Source organism: Phyllobates terribilis, unplaced genomic scaffold (genome assembly GCF_046119375.1).
Source record: "Phyllobates terribilis strain yellow unplaced genomic scaffold, ASM4611937v1 Scaffold_134__1_contigs__length_4944459, whole genome shotgun sequence".
Taxonomy (NCBI): domain Eukaryota; kingdom Metazoa; phylum Chordata; class Amphibia; order Anura; family Dendrobatidae; genus Phyllobates; species Phyllobates terribilis.
In genome coordinates, this window is record NW_027362894.1 from 2,211,177 (window position 1) to 2,226,077 (window position 14,901).

Below are 14,901 nucleotides of genomic sequence, written 5' to 3' on the forward strand. Positions count from 1 at the left end.
GTTTATCCAAAAGGAAGTAAAAAGGGAGAGCTAGAAAGATAGCATTGCATCACATTACATGGCAATGCAATGCACAGTTGCTGAAGTTGAACCAAAATGAGCTTGTAATCTGGCTTCTGCAACTTTGAACATGAAAAATCCAATGAGGAGAAGAAAAGCAAAGCCAAATAGTCCATCCCAAAATCCGACAAACAAGCAAAATGAACAAAAAACATTGAATTCAATTCTTTCTGATTTTAGAAACTGCATTAAAGAAGGGGTGCACCGGTCCTGGAGATACTGCAATACCAGGTCAATGCGTGGAGTGGACAGAGCAAGCTCTTTTTCCATCTCCCTGTTCTAAAAATCCATTTAATATATGGTCCCCAGATAGGGGACGTATCAGATATTAAACTGATAAGAACAGATACTACACTTGATCTTAGCCAAAAGGCCGAGAAGCGATAACCAGAATTGGTTTCAAACTACGGAGCCACCCAAGGATCCTGAAAAGTCCATTTGTGGAGATGAGCTCCTGGACTCCCGTTAAGAAGACATGTTGTCAACCTCTAGATCCCTTACATGCCTGCACTTTTCGGCTTGCTGCTGCTGCAATCCACGCGTTTTAGATCTGCATAACTCCACCTCTTTAAACACAGCACCTTCACCCCCTGCTGTTCCCACCCGCCTCAACACCGTTGGAAGGGAGGAGAACCAATTAAGGCGGGGGGTGGGGTGGAACGAGCAGCTGTCTACCCTTAGCAGGAGGGCTCCTGATTACATACCTCTCCTGCTGCTGCTGCTGCTGGCTGTCCAGCAGCAGACTGAAGGTGGCTGCTGCTGTGCACAGGTATATAAAGGCTCAGAGCCTATTATGACACGCGCAGCCAGCGTTCCATTGCCACATTCCATCTACTGCAGGCAGGATACCTGGCTGGCTGAATGTCGCTGAGAAGCTCACAGAGACCGCCATAAGCAACAGTTTAACAGAATGCCACAGACTAATCAACCAAACTTTTTGGGTTGGGTTCTCTTTTATAGTCTGCAGGCATTAAATGAAAGAAGTCAGTGTTCCAGCAGAAGGAGACAACGTTTCAGAAAAGGCATTGTAGCAAACCAAAAAAGAAATTTTAAGCGCAGCAGAGTAACCAGCGCACATACCTGTTAGCTCAAGTGAGTTTAAAAAGCTGCTGTTGATAACAAGGGCATTTGCTAAATAGATGGTGTGTGTGCAACAATATACTGAAAGGTCAATTATATTGTGCAGCTTATCTCACCACCTGTAGTTATTTAGGTGAAAGCTCCAAAATGCTTGCCTAATATGTCTGTTTATCCAAAAGGAAGTAAAAAGGGAGAGCTAGAAAGATAGCATTGCATCACATTACATGGCAATGCAATGCACAGTTGCTGAAGTTGAACCAAAATGAGCTTGTAATCTGGCTTCTGCAACTTTGAACATGAAAAATCCAATGAGGAGAAGAAAAGCAAAGCCAAAGAGTCCATCCCAAAATCCGACAAACAAGCAAAATGAACAAAAAACATTGAATTCAATTCTTTCTGATTTTAGAAACTGCATTAAAGAAGGGGTGCACCGGTCCTGGAGATACTGCAATACCAGGTCAATGCGTGGAGTGGACAGAGCAAGCTCTTTTTCCATCTCCCTGTTCTAAAAATCCATTTAATATATGGTCCCCAGATAGGGGACGTATCAGATATTAAACTGATAAGAACAGATCAGGTTTCAACATAATTTATTAAGTGCGTAAAAGATGGTTTACAATCAAAAACAACAACACAAACAGTACATTATTAAAACACAGAATTCCACCCATAAAAACCCCATATACGATTAGCATCCCTCCTCCCAATACATTTGACATCCCTCAAGTAATAAATATACATCTGGCTAAAAGCAATTTTAAGACAATCCTTCACAGAAATAGCATCACGTTTAAAAAGTAAAATATTGCGTGCCTTCCAAAGGGCGTCTTTAAAACAGTTAATCATACACCAACATATACAATACTGTTGAGGGGTCGGACATTTAAAAAGGCCATATAAAACATATTCATGGTTAAAATCTCTTAAACCGCAAGTCCATTTTAAAAGAATCCCAACTTTGTGCCAAAGTTCCTGTGCAAATGGGCAATTCCACATAAGGTGCAAGGTGGTTTCGTCATTAACACATGAGTCTCTGGGGCATTTGGCTCTGGCCACCAGGCCTCTCCTGTGTTGAAATTCTCTGGTGGGGAGGCACTGGTGGACCACCATCCATGCGATGTCCTTATGTCCATTTGCTAAGAATTTCCCGAAGACATTCTTCCAAACTTGCTTCGATCTCTCTTCTGAGAAATTTACTATGGGGGTCACATCTTCATTCCTCCTCAGAAAAGATAAAAGCTTCTTGCGGTCTTTAAAAATGTCCATATTAAAATCACCAAGGCTATAAAATCGAACAGTCTTTTCTAAGATTGCTTGGTGTTTGGGGGGGCATAGTAAAACAGGGGAATTCAACGACAACTTAAACCATCTTTTAAAAATCATCCCACAAGTATATTTTAAAAAATAACTTAGCGCACTATTACCATTAAAATGTTTGAAACAAAAGCAGAAATAATTTAAATACAAATAAATATGTAAGTCGGGGACATCCCTTCCGCCGTTCATTTTATTCTTCCTCATTATTTCTCGCCTTAATTTTTCCATTTTGGAGTTCCATAAAAACATAAAGATCATCCTAGTCATTTTTTTAATTAAAACATCAGAGGGGGGGGTACACCATAGCTATATACAGTATGAGGGGTAACAACACTGATTTTATAATTAAAATTTTCCCCTCCATTGTTAGGGACCTCAAACCCCAAAATGATATTTTCTTTGACATTTTTTCTATGACATTCTCCCAGCTTTGAGTTCCCACATTCTCCTCGTTAAAAACAACTCCAAGAATTTTTACATTGTCTCGTTTTATAGTGAGCTGCGGGAGTTGGGCGGTGTCCCAGGATCCCAAAGTCAGACATTCAGATTTATTTAAATTAAGTTTAAAACCGGATGCCTGGGAAAAAAAATCAATGCGCAACACCGCCCTCCGGAGGGAAGCAGGGTCCACGCACACAACCGTCACGTCATCCATGTAGCCAAAGACTCTCACATCACTGCCACCTCCGCCTGGAACAGGAACCCCTCTAATCACTTTGTCTTTCCTTATTGCGCTCAGCAGGGGCTCCATGGCGCAGATGAACAGGATGGGCGACAAGGGGCATCCCTGCTTCACTCCGGACTCAAGGGGAACTCCATCTGTTAAAAAGCCATTAAGAGAAATTTGACTAAAACAATTTTTATATAAAATCTTAATACAATTTAAAAGCATATTAGGGATACCCATTCTTTTTAAAACTCTAAAAGGAAATCTATGAGAGACTCTATCGAAAGCTTTTTCAAAATCTAGGGCTAAAAGAGCTACATTTTGACCCCGGTCTCTGGAATACCAAATTACATCCCTTAATACGTTTAAAACCTCTGAAATACTTCTGCCTGGTACACTACAAACCTGCTCAGGCTGGATTAGTTTGGCAATGACACTCCTGAGCCGGTCTGCAACCACCTTAGCAAGTACCTTGTAATCAACATTTAGGAGAGTTATGGGTCTCCAATTCGCTAGAGTACTGCGGTCACCTTTTTTATATATCAAAGACACCACTCCTCTCCTCCACGAAAATGGCAACTGTTCACAAATAAAAACTTCTTTAAAAAGCATAAAAAGGTCCTCTTTTAAAATGTCCCAAAAAGTAAGGTAAAATTCTACAGGTAGTCCGTCACACCCAGGTGCTTTACCCTTAGAGAAACTTTTAAAAACATAAAATAATTCCTCTAAAACAATATCGCGTTCTAAAAACTCCTGGTCTGTAAAATTTAACTTAAAATCGAGATCATTAAGAGCATCAGATAAAAAGGACTCATCTATACACTTTTTACTAAAAAGATGCTTATAAAAGTTAAAAGTAGCATTCAACATTCCCTGCATAGATGTTTCACCCTCTAGATTTGTGATCACTTCTCTTTTATCCATGACTTTTTTGAAGAAGAAGCGAGAGCACTTCTCCCCCTCCTCCAAGTGCTGCACTCTAGAGTTAAAAATAATCTCTTTCCCCTTTGTGTCTATGCAGTTCTGAATTTCAGTTTTTAGGCTAGCAATATCATCTCCCACCTCCACCCCTAGCTCTTTGAATTTAAAAAGTGTTTGCAGTTTGGTGTTAAGATCACTAAAACATCTTTTTTTCTCTCTAGCTTTACGTCTCCCTGCTTTTATAAAAAACATTCTGACTTTTTTTTTCAAATTTTCCCACCAGGTTACCATAGGGGCATCAGAAGGTTTTTGTCGCCGCCAGGCTTGATAGGATTTACCAAAGTCTTGTCGAATCAGAGGGTCCTCCAGCAGGTAAGTACTTAGACGCCAGAGGCCCCTGTTGACCCTCTGTTCATCCCGGTATTCTAGATGCACCTCCAAGCCCTTATGGTCAGAAAATATATTTGATGTTAAAACACATTTTACAGGGTTAAAATCATCTGATAGGAAAATAAAATCGATCCTGGAGGACACCCCTCTTCCGGACCACGTATAACCAGGGTCCGTCGGCAGGAGTGACCTCCACGCATCGCATAATTTAAAATCAGTTATAAAATCTTTCAATAGATGACATGACTTATCCAATTTGCGTAAAGGGTCACCCCCTGCTCGTTGTTCACTAGCACAAAGACAATTAAAATCACCCCCTACGACCAGGGGAGATGACCCAGTACAGTACAATGGCAATATCCCAAATAAATTAATTCTCTCTTGCTTATCAGGGGGAGCATAAATATTCATTACACGTAGGGTAAAACCATTAAATTTAAAATGCACTAAAACCACTCTGCCTGGTACTATTTCTGTGACAGCATTTATAGTAATATTTCTCCCACGACAGAGGAAGCCCACCCCCGCTGACTTGTTGTCATTGGAGCCAGACCAGATGGAGGGCCCCAGTCTCCAATCTGTCTTGATATCATTATAATTTAGTGCATGTTGTATCCCGCATTCCTGTAATAAACATATGTCAAAGTCAGTGGTTTCTAAATACTTGAATAGAGCAGCCCTACGAACTGGGCTCTTTAATGACCTCACATTCAGTGAGACAAGTCTTATTGTGGGCATTCATAGGTCAGGGTGGTGGATCTTCCATGAGGACACCTGACTCAAAGCCCTGTATATCAAATTGCTCCAGGACATCCGGGCTAGAAGACCCAAACGACTCGATATTCTGTGAGCCGGCGGTTGCCCCCTCGTAGGTCACGGTTCCCAGCCACATTCCAGGAGACGCTGGGGATTCGACATTCCGTCTCTTTTTCGGGGCAGACTCCACTAGGTCACTGGTGCAGTCCTCCTCTTCCTCCACCTCCTCCAGGGGGGGAGACTGGTCCATCAGGACAAGATCAGCAACACAGATTTCCTGATGTTCGCCACCTAGAAGCAAAGCCCCCTCATCTGGCTGGCTAATCGCCCTGGAAGATCCTGAGGCCATCGCTGCGTGGTCCCCTGTAGCCAACCGCACAGGGGCACCACCCTCCAGCCCAACAGGATCGGTATCGGGAACCATCGATACGGAGGATACCCTCCCAGAAGGAGGACCCCCCCGCTCCGGTCCATGCGAGGTCCGCCCATCGTTAAGGGACTTCGATGCAGGTGCCGCCCCAGAGGGGCCTCCGGCTCCCTGCTCCATCCCAGCCTTCTCGCCCTTCGAACCGCCCTCCGACGCCGGCCTGCCAGTGAAGACCGGTGGGCGCATCGGCTCAGCTTCAGAAGATGCAGCTTCTGCGTAGGTCCTGGTCCTGGTCCTGTTGGGGCATCCTCGGAACATGTGCCCCGCCTCACCGCAGAGATTACATTTCCTCCCAGCGGGACAGTCCTTCATTAAATGTCCGTAACAGCTGCAATTATTGCAGCGGTCTACTTTCCTGCCCGTGCAGGACGTTTGGGTATGACCCATTTGTCCACAGTTCCTGCAACATACTGGCATTCCAGGATAAAATAAGTAGCCTCTGCTCTTACCGATTACGAAGGTTGAGGGAGGGTGTAGCATTCCTCCCACTCCACTAAGGTCCCTCTTTAGACGGGCCATATACCTTCTCTTGCCGCACCAGAAGCCTACCGCGTTCTTCACAGTACCCAGGTATCTCAGATCATCACAATAGCGGGTAAGGTAGGTCGAGATGTCTGCAGCTTCCACAAAGGGGTTCGGGAAATGCACCACGATGGGGATCTCGTCATAAGCATACAAGAGACAAAAGGTTAGTCCATCCAACTCATCTAAGTAGTTTTTCTCGTTTACCTTTTGTACGAGTTGCTGACAGCATCCCTGGCTCTTGAAGGTGATGGTGTATGTCCCCTTGTACTCGTTGTCCTGGAAGCAGAATATGTCTTCCCGCCGAAACTCCAGAACTCCAAGAAGAATCCTATGGCAGATGTAGTCCAAATTCTTCTCCATCCTCGATGCTGCTCCAACTTCAATCCTCACGGTGTTCCGCATCCGGGCATCACCCGATGAATATGTGAGCGTTGCCGGCATCCTTCACTCAGGAACGTACCGACTCTTCTCTCTGAAAGGCGCAAGCCTTCATGGGATCCCTTCCCGTTGCTCCCGGACTAATCCTTCCTCCCAATAGCAGCAGGGGGGTTAAGTCCCTCCGAAGAGGAACGATCCCCCCAGGCCGAGAGAAAGGGTACCAAGAGCACCTCACAGGCAAGACCACACAGGTAAACCTGATAGATCGTGCCAAAAGGCCGAGAAGCGATAACCAGAATTGGTTTCAAACTACGGAGCCACCCAAGGATCCTGAAAAGTCCATTTGTGGAGATGAGCTCCTGGACTCCCGTTAAGAAGACATGTTGTCAACCTCTAGATCCCTTACATGCCTGCACTTTTCGGCTTGCTGCTGCTGCAATCCACGCGTTTTAGATCTGCATAACTCCACCTCTTTAAACACAGCACCTTCACCCCCTGCTGTTCCCACCCGCCTCAACACCGTTGGAAGGGAGGAGAACCAATTAAGGCGGGGGGTGGGGTGGAACGAGCAGCTGTCTACCCTTAGCAGGAGGGCTCCTGATTACATACCTCTCCTGCTGCTGCTGCTGGCTGTCCAGCAGCAGACTGAAGGTGGCTGCTGCTGTGCACAGGTATATAAAGGCTCAGAGCCTATTATGACACGCGCAGCCAGCGTTCCATTGCCACATTCCATCTACTGCAGGCAGGATACCTGGCTGGCTGAATGTCGCTGAGAAGCTCACAGAGACCGCCATAAGCAACAGTTTAACAGAATGCCACAGACTAATCAACCAAACTTTTTGGGTTGGGTTCTCTTTTATAGTCTGCAGGCATTAAATGAAAGAAGTCAGTGTTCCAGCAGAAGCAGACAACGTTTCAGAAAAGGCATTGTAGCAAACCAAAAAAGAAATTTTAAGCGCAGCAGAGTAACCAGTGCACATACCTGTTAGCTCAGGTGAGTTTAAAAGGCTGCTGTTGATAACAAGGGCATTTGCTAAATAGATGGTGTGTGTGCAACAATATACTGAAAGGTCAATTATATTGTGCAGCTTATCTCACCACCTGTAGTTATTTAGGTGAAAGCTCCAAAATGCTTGCCTAATATGTCTGTTTATCCAAAAGGAAGTAAAAAGGGAGAGCTAGAAAGATAGCATTGCATCACATTACATGGCAATGCAATGCACAGTTGCTGAAGTTGAACCAAAATGAGCTTGTAATCTGGCTTCTGCAACTTTGAACATGAAAAATCCAATGAGGAGAAGAAAAGCAAAGCCAAAGAGTCCATCCCAAAATCCGACAAACAAGCAAAATGAACAAAAAACATTGAATTCAATTCTTTCTGATTTTAGAAACTGCATTAAAGAAGGGGTGCACCGGTCCTGGAGATACTGCAATACCAGGTCAATGCGTGGAGTGGACAGAGCAAGCTCTTTTTCCATCTCCCTGTTCTAAAAATCCATTTAATATATGGTTCCCAGATAGGGGACGTATCAGATATTAAACTGATAAGAACAGATACTACACTTGATCTTAGCCAAAAGGCCGAGAAGCGATAACCAGAATTGGTTTCAAACTACGGAGCCACCCAAGGATCCTGAAAAGTCCATTTGTGGAGATGAGCTCCTGGACTCCCGTTAAGAAGACATGTTGTCAACCTCTAGATCCCTTACATGCCTGCACTTTTCGGCTTGCTGCTGCTGCAATCCACGCGTTTTAGATCTGCATAACTCCACCTCTTTAAACACAGCACCTTCACCCCCTGCTGTTCCCACCCGCCTCAACACCATTGGAAGGGAGGAGAACCAATTAAGGCGGGGGGTGGGGTGGAACGAGCAGCTGTCTACCCTTAGCAGGAGGGCTCCTGATTACATACCTCTCCTGCTGCTGCTGCTGCTGGCTGTCCAGCAGCAGACTGAAGGTGGCTGCTGCTGTGCACAGGTATATAAAGGCTCAGAGCCTATTATGACACGCGCAGCCAGCGTTCCATTGCCACATTCCATCTACTGCAGGCAGGATACCTGGCTGGCTGAATGTCGCTGAGAAGCTCACAGAGACCGCCATAAGCAACAGTTTAACAGAATGCCACAGACTAATCAACCAAACTTTTTGGGTTGGGTTCTCTTTTATAGTCTGCAGGCATTAAATGAAAGAAGTCAGTGTTCCAGCAGAAGGAGACAACGTTTCAGAAAAGGCATTGTAGCAAACCAAAAAAGAAATTTTAAGCGCAGCAGAGTAACCAGCGCACATGCCTGTTAGCTCAGGTGAGTTTAAAAGGCTGCTGTTGATAACAAGGGCATTTGCTAAATAGATGGTGTGTGTGCAACAATATACTGAAAGGTCAATTATATTGTGCAGCTTATCTCACCACCTGTAGTTATTTAGGTGAAAGCTCCAAAATGCTTGCCTAATATGTCTGTTTATCCAAAAGGAAGTAAAAAAGGAGAGCTAGAAAGATAGCATTGCATCACATTACATGGCAATGCAATGCACAGTTGCTGAAGTTGAACCAAAATGAGCTTGTAATCTGGCTTCTGCAACTTTGAACATGAAAAATCCAATGAGGAGAAGAAAAGCAAAGCCAAAGAGTCCATCCCAAAATCCGACAAACAAGCAAAATGAACAAAAAACATTGAATTCAATTCTTTCTGATTTTAGAAACTGCATTAAAGAAGGGGTGCACCGGTCCTGGAGATACTGCAATACCAGGTCAATGCGTGGAGTGGACAGAGCAAGCTCTTTTTCCATCTCCCTGTTCTAAAAATCCATTTAATATATGGTCCCCAGATAGGGGACGTATCAGATATTAAACTGATAAGAACAGATACTACACTTGATCTTAGCCAAAAGGCCGAGAAGCGATAACCAGAATTGGTTTCAAACTACGGAGCCACCCAAGGATCCTGAAAAGTCCATTTGTGGAGATGAGCTCCTGGACTCCCGTTAAGAAGACATGTTGTCAACCTCTAGATCCCTTACATGCCTGCACTTTTCGGCTTGCTGCTGCTGCAATCCACGCGTTTTAGATCTGCATAACTCCACCTCTTTAAATACAGCACCTTCACCCCCTGCTGTTCCCACCCGCCTCAACACCGTTGGAAGGGAGGAGAACCAATTAAGGCGGGGGGTGGGGTGGAACGAGCAGCTGTCTACCCTTAGCAGGAGGGCTCCTGATTACATACCTCTCCTGCTGCTGCTGCTGCTGGCTGTCCAGCAGCAGACTGAAGGTGGCTGCTGCTGTGCACAGGTATATAAAGGCTCAGAGCCTATTATGACACGCGCAGCCAGCGTTCCATTGCCACATTCCATCTACTGCAGGCAGGATACCTGGCTGGCTGAATGTCGCTGAGAAGCTCACAGAGACCGCCATAAGCAACAGTTTAACAGAATGCCACAGACTAATCAACCAAACTTTTTGGGTTGGGTTCTCTTTTATAGTCTGCAGGCATTAAATGAAAGAAGTCAGTGTTCCAGCAGAGGGAGACAACGTTTCAGAAAAGGCATTGTAGCAAACCAAAAAAGAAATTTTAAGCGCAGCAGAGTAACCAGCGCACATACCTGTTAGCTCAGGTGAGTTTAAAAGGCTGCTGTTGATAACAAGGGCATTTGCTAAATAGATGGTGTGTGTGCAACAATATACTGAAAGGTCAATTATATTGTGCAGCTTATCTCACCACCTGTAGTTATTTAGGTGAAAGCTCCAAAATGCTTGCCTAATATGTCTGTTTATCCAAAAGGAAGTAAAAAGGGAGAGCTAGAAAGATAGCATTGCATCACATTACATGGCAATGCAATGCACAGTTGCTGAAGTTGAACCAAAATGAGCTTGTAATCTGGCTTCTGCAACTTTGAACATGAAAAATCCAATGAGGAGAAGAAAAGCAAAGCCAAAGAGTCCATCCCAAAATCCGACAAACAAGCAAAATGAACAAAAAACATTGAATTCAATTCTTTCTGATTTTAGAAACTGCATTAAAGAAGGGGTGCACCGGTCCTGGAGATACTGCAATACCAGGTCAATGCGTTGAGTGGACAGAGCAAGCTCTTTTTCCATCTCCCTGTTCTAAAAATCCATTTAATATATGGTCCCCAGATAGGGGACGTATCAGATATTAAACTGATAAGAACAGATACTACACTTGATCTTAGCCAAAAGGCTGAGAAGCGATAACCAGAATTGGTTTCAAACTACGGAGCCACCCAAGGATCCTGAAAAGTCCATTTGTGGAGATGAGCTCCTGGACTCCCGTTAAGAAGACATGTTGTCAACCTCTAGATCCCTTACATGCCTGCACTTTTCGGCTTGCTGCTGCTGCAATCCACGCGTTTTAGATCTGCATAACTCCACCTCTTTAAACACAGCACCTTCACCCCCTGCTGTTCCCACCCGCCTCAACACCGTTGGAAGGGAGGAGAACCAATTAAGGCGGGGGGTGGGGTGGAACGAGCAGCTGTCTACCCTTAGCAGGAGGGCTCCTGATTACATACCTCTCCTGCTGCTGCTGCTGCTGGCTGTCCAGCAGCAGACTGAAGGTGGCTGCTGCTGTGCACAGGTATATAAAGGCTCAGAGCCTATTATGACACGCGCAGCCAGCGTTCCATTGCCACATTCCATCTACTGCAGGCAGGATACCTGGCTGGCTGAATGTCGCTGAGAAGCTCACAGAGACCGCCATAAGCAACAGTTTAACAGAATGCCACAGACTAATCAACCAAACTTTTTGGGTTGGGTTCTCTTTTATAGTCTGCAGGCATTAAATGAAAGAAGTCAGTGTTCCAGCAGAAGGAGACAACGTTTCAGAAAAGGCATTGTAGCAAACCAAAAAAGAAATTTTAAGCGCAGCAGAGTAACCAGCGCACATACCTGTTAGCTCAGGTGAGTTTAAAAGGCTGCTGTTGATAACAAGGGCATTTGCTAAATAGATGGTGTGTGTGCAACAATATACTGAAAGGTCAATTATATTGTGCAGCTTATCTCACCACCTGTAGTTATTTAGGTGAAAGCTCCAAAATGCTTGCCTAATATGTCTGTTTATCCAAAAGGAAGTAAAAAGGGAGAGCTAGAAAGATAGCATTGCATCACATTACATGGCAATGCAATGCACAGTTGCTGAAGTTGAACCAAAATGAGCTTGTAATCTGGCTTCTGCAACTTTGAACATGAAAAATCCAATGAGGAGAAGAAAAGCAAAGCCAAAGAGTCCATCCCAAAATCCGACAAACAAGCAAAATGAACAAAAAACATTGAATTCAATTCTTTCTGATTTTAGAAACTGCATTAAAGAAGGGGTGCACCGGTCCTGGAGATACTGCAATACCAGGTCAATGCGTGGAGTGGACAGAGCAAGCTCTTTTTCCATCTCCCTGTTCTAAAAATCCATTTAATATATGGTCCCCAGATAGGGGACGTATCAGATATTAAACTGATAAGAACAGATTTTTTTTTTTTTTTTTTTTTTTTTTTTTAAAACCACTCAGGTTTAGATATAAGCAAACAGTTAACCAGACTTCGTCATAAGTTATACTGCCACTTCATAAACATCATTGTGGTTTCTTTATTAAAGTATTATTCAACAAAAATACAAACAAGTAATCCTATGCCAGAGAAATTTCCAGAAAAAATATCAACGGTATTTAACCATATCCTGCCACTTAAGGTATTTCCACACACCTTCAGAATCTGTTCCACCACCACCACCTTCTCTTGTATCCCACAAATAGATTACATATAGTCTTGCTAAGATCAACCTAATACAATCATTTACTGTTAAATTTACTCTTTTAAACACACACAAATTTGTCACATCCCACAAGCTCTCCTGCACACACACCATAATAAACCACATCATCCTTTCTAGGCCACGACGACTAGCACCAAAACCAAACATAGCCACTCTCCAATCAATAAACTTCACACCAGCAACCCCTTTACACAGTCCACCCACACCTTTCCACACATCATACGCAAAATTACAATCCCACATAAGGTGCCTCACCGTCTCATTCGCTCCACAACCATCCCTTGGACATACTGCAGATCTTATGAGATCTCTTTTCTTCTGAAAATCCCTCACTGGCAAAATATTATGAAGGCCCATCCATACTATATCTCGCTGTCTATTCGACACACCTTGAATGCTTAACTTCTTCCATACCCGCGCAACTTCCATAGAACGCAATCCCACCACATTACTCTCACACTCATTCACACACATCTTCCCCATCACCTTCTTAACAAACGTAAAGTCTTTCATTGCAACTGCTAACAAATCATTCTTCCTCACAAACTTCTCAATCAAACCATACCACTCAGGACACTTAAAAGCAACAGGCACATTCTTATCACGCTTCACCCAATTCAGACCATACAGCATCCATCCAGCCAAATACTTACACATAAATGCCCCTTTATTATTCTTCCCAATCAAAATGACCGTAGTCTTAATAAAATGCAATGTTAGAAACACTTCAATATTCGGAAACTTCAGTCCCCCATACAAATATTGCTTAAACAAAATCTCTCTCTTAAGTCTTTCCATCCTACTGCCCCAAAAAAACACAAAAATTAGTTTCTCCACTTTTTTAATTTTCCTATAGGGCACTGGAAAAATACAAGAAACATAAAGCAAAATAGGGAGAATAACAGCCTTAATAATAAGAACCTTCCCTACCAAAGACAAAGAACGTAACTTCCAAAAATTCATCTTCCGCACAATCCGCTTACCACATTCATCCCAACTCTCATAACCTTTCAAATCATCATTAAAAAAAACTCCCAACACTTTAATTGCACCATCCACACCAGCCACACCATCCATCTTAATCCTATTGTCACCAAAACATTTAAACATGCATTTGTTCCAATTCACACGAAACGCTGACGCGCCACAAAAAAAATTCAACAACAATTTTACTCTCTCCATAGAGGCCACACTCTCACTCACCACTACTACATCATCCATATATCCTAAGACTTTCACAGTCATTCCACCACTCCCCGGCACTAACAAACCACGCACCACTTTCTCTTTCCGAATCATACACAGCAGTGGCTCAATCACACACACAAATAATACCGGTGACATGGGACAACCTTGCCTCACACCAGACCTAATACACACTTTCTCACTCAAAAACCCATTCACCAGAAATTCACTCACCACCTCCCCATACAATCCTCTCACGGCACGCACAAATTTCTCCGGAAAACCCATTCTACGCAAAACCTCAAATAGAAACACATGAGACACGCGATCAAACGCCTTTTCAAAGTCAACAGCCATCACCATACACTTCTGCTTTCTTACTTTACAATCCCACAACACATCTCTTAAAAGACACAGATTATCTGTCATACATCTACCAGGCACTGCACACACTTGATCTTTACCAATCACATCAGCTATAACCACACGCATCCGACACGCCAAAATTTTACTGAATACCTTGTAATCGGCGTTCAGAAGCGTAATTGGCCTCCAATTACTCAAACACCTTTTATCCCCTTTCTTATGGATTAAGACCACCACTCCCTCCTTCATTGAACCCGCAAGCATCCCATTCTCCCACATAAACTGACACACTTCCACTAAATCCATACCCATCACTTCCCACATCATAACATATAGCTCCACAGGCAAACCATCCTTCCCAGGCGTCACATTTTTCCTTGCACCAAACACCGCTTTCTTAACTTCCTCCTCAATCACTGCCTCACATAGACCAGAACATCCATCCTTATCCACCTTACAATCCAAAGTCTTAAGCACTTCTTCTTTCAAACTCTCATCCACCCACTTCCTGCCAAACAACTCAGCATAAAACGTGACCACTTCCTTCATTACATCCTCCCCACTCACACAAACACCATCCACATCAAAAATCTCCTCCATACCCTCCTTCTTACCATTTATTTTTTTAAAGAAATATCTTGAACACTTTTCATCTTTATCAAGATGGACCACCTTTGACCTAAAAATTATTTCCCTTCCCTTCCTCTCCAAAGTCCTCTTCAAATCCTCTCTCGCACTTCTTAACAAATCATCCACATCCACACCACACATCCTCATTTTCTCCAGCCATTCCACCCTCATCATTAAATCTTTATATTGACTCCTAACCATGGCAGCCTTTTTATAGCCCCATCGACGAAAAAACTTTTGCACTTCATACTTCATCCAATCCCACCACACCAACACACTTTCAAACTTACTCTTTTGAGATTTACACCAACTATATTTTTTCTTAAAATCATTCACAATTCTCTCATCCTCAAGCAAACTCACATTCAATTTCCACACACCTCTCCCATGCACCCGCCTTAAATCCCCTCTAAACTCACCTT

General features: G+C 43.6%; 5 non-coding genes and 1 pseudogene across 5 annotated transcripts; all 6 read right to left on the minus strand.

The window, feature by feature from the left end:
- Positions 1 to 254: 254 nt before the first annotated feature.
- Positions 255 to 445, minus strand: LOC141204894 (U2 spliceosomal RNA). Its single transcript, XR_012275744.1, has one exon. It is a non-coding gene; the product is annotated as a U2 spliceosomal RNA (small nuclear RNA).
- Positions 446 to 1,560: 1,115 nt separating this feature from the next.
- On the minus strand, positions 1,561 to 1,750 carry LOC141204297 (U2 spliceosomal RNA). Its single transcript, XR_012275251.1, has one exon. It is a non-coding gene; the product is annotated as a U2 spliceosomal RNA (small nuclear RNA).
- A 6,173-nt stretch (positions 1,751 to 7,923) lies between these two features.
- LOC141204151 (U2 spliceosomal RNA) lies at positions 7,924 to 8,114 on the minus strand. Its single transcript, XR_012275123.1, has one exon. It is a non-coding gene; the product is annotated as a U2 spliceosomal RNA (small nuclear RNA).
- Positions 8,115 to 9,229: 1,115 nt separating this feature from the next.
- On the minus strand, positions 9,230 to 9,420 carry LOC141204895 (U2 spliceosomal RNA). Its single transcript, XR_012275745.1, has one exon. It is a non-coding gene; the product is annotated as a U2 spliceosomal RNA (small nuclear RNA).
- A 1,115-nt stretch (positions 9,421 to 10,535) lies between these two features.
- On the minus strand, positions 10,536 to 10,726 carry LOC141204211 (U2 spliceosomal RNA). Its single transcript, XR_012275179.1, has one exon. It is a non-coding gene; the product is annotated as a U2 spliceosomal RNA (small nuclear RNA).
- A 1,115-nt stretch (positions 10,727 to 11,841) lies between these two features.
- LOC141204336 (U2 spliceosomal RNA) lies at positions 11,842 to 12,059 on the minus strand (annotated as a pseudogene).
- Between the last annotated feature and the right edge of the window lie 2,842 nt (positions 12,060 to 14,901).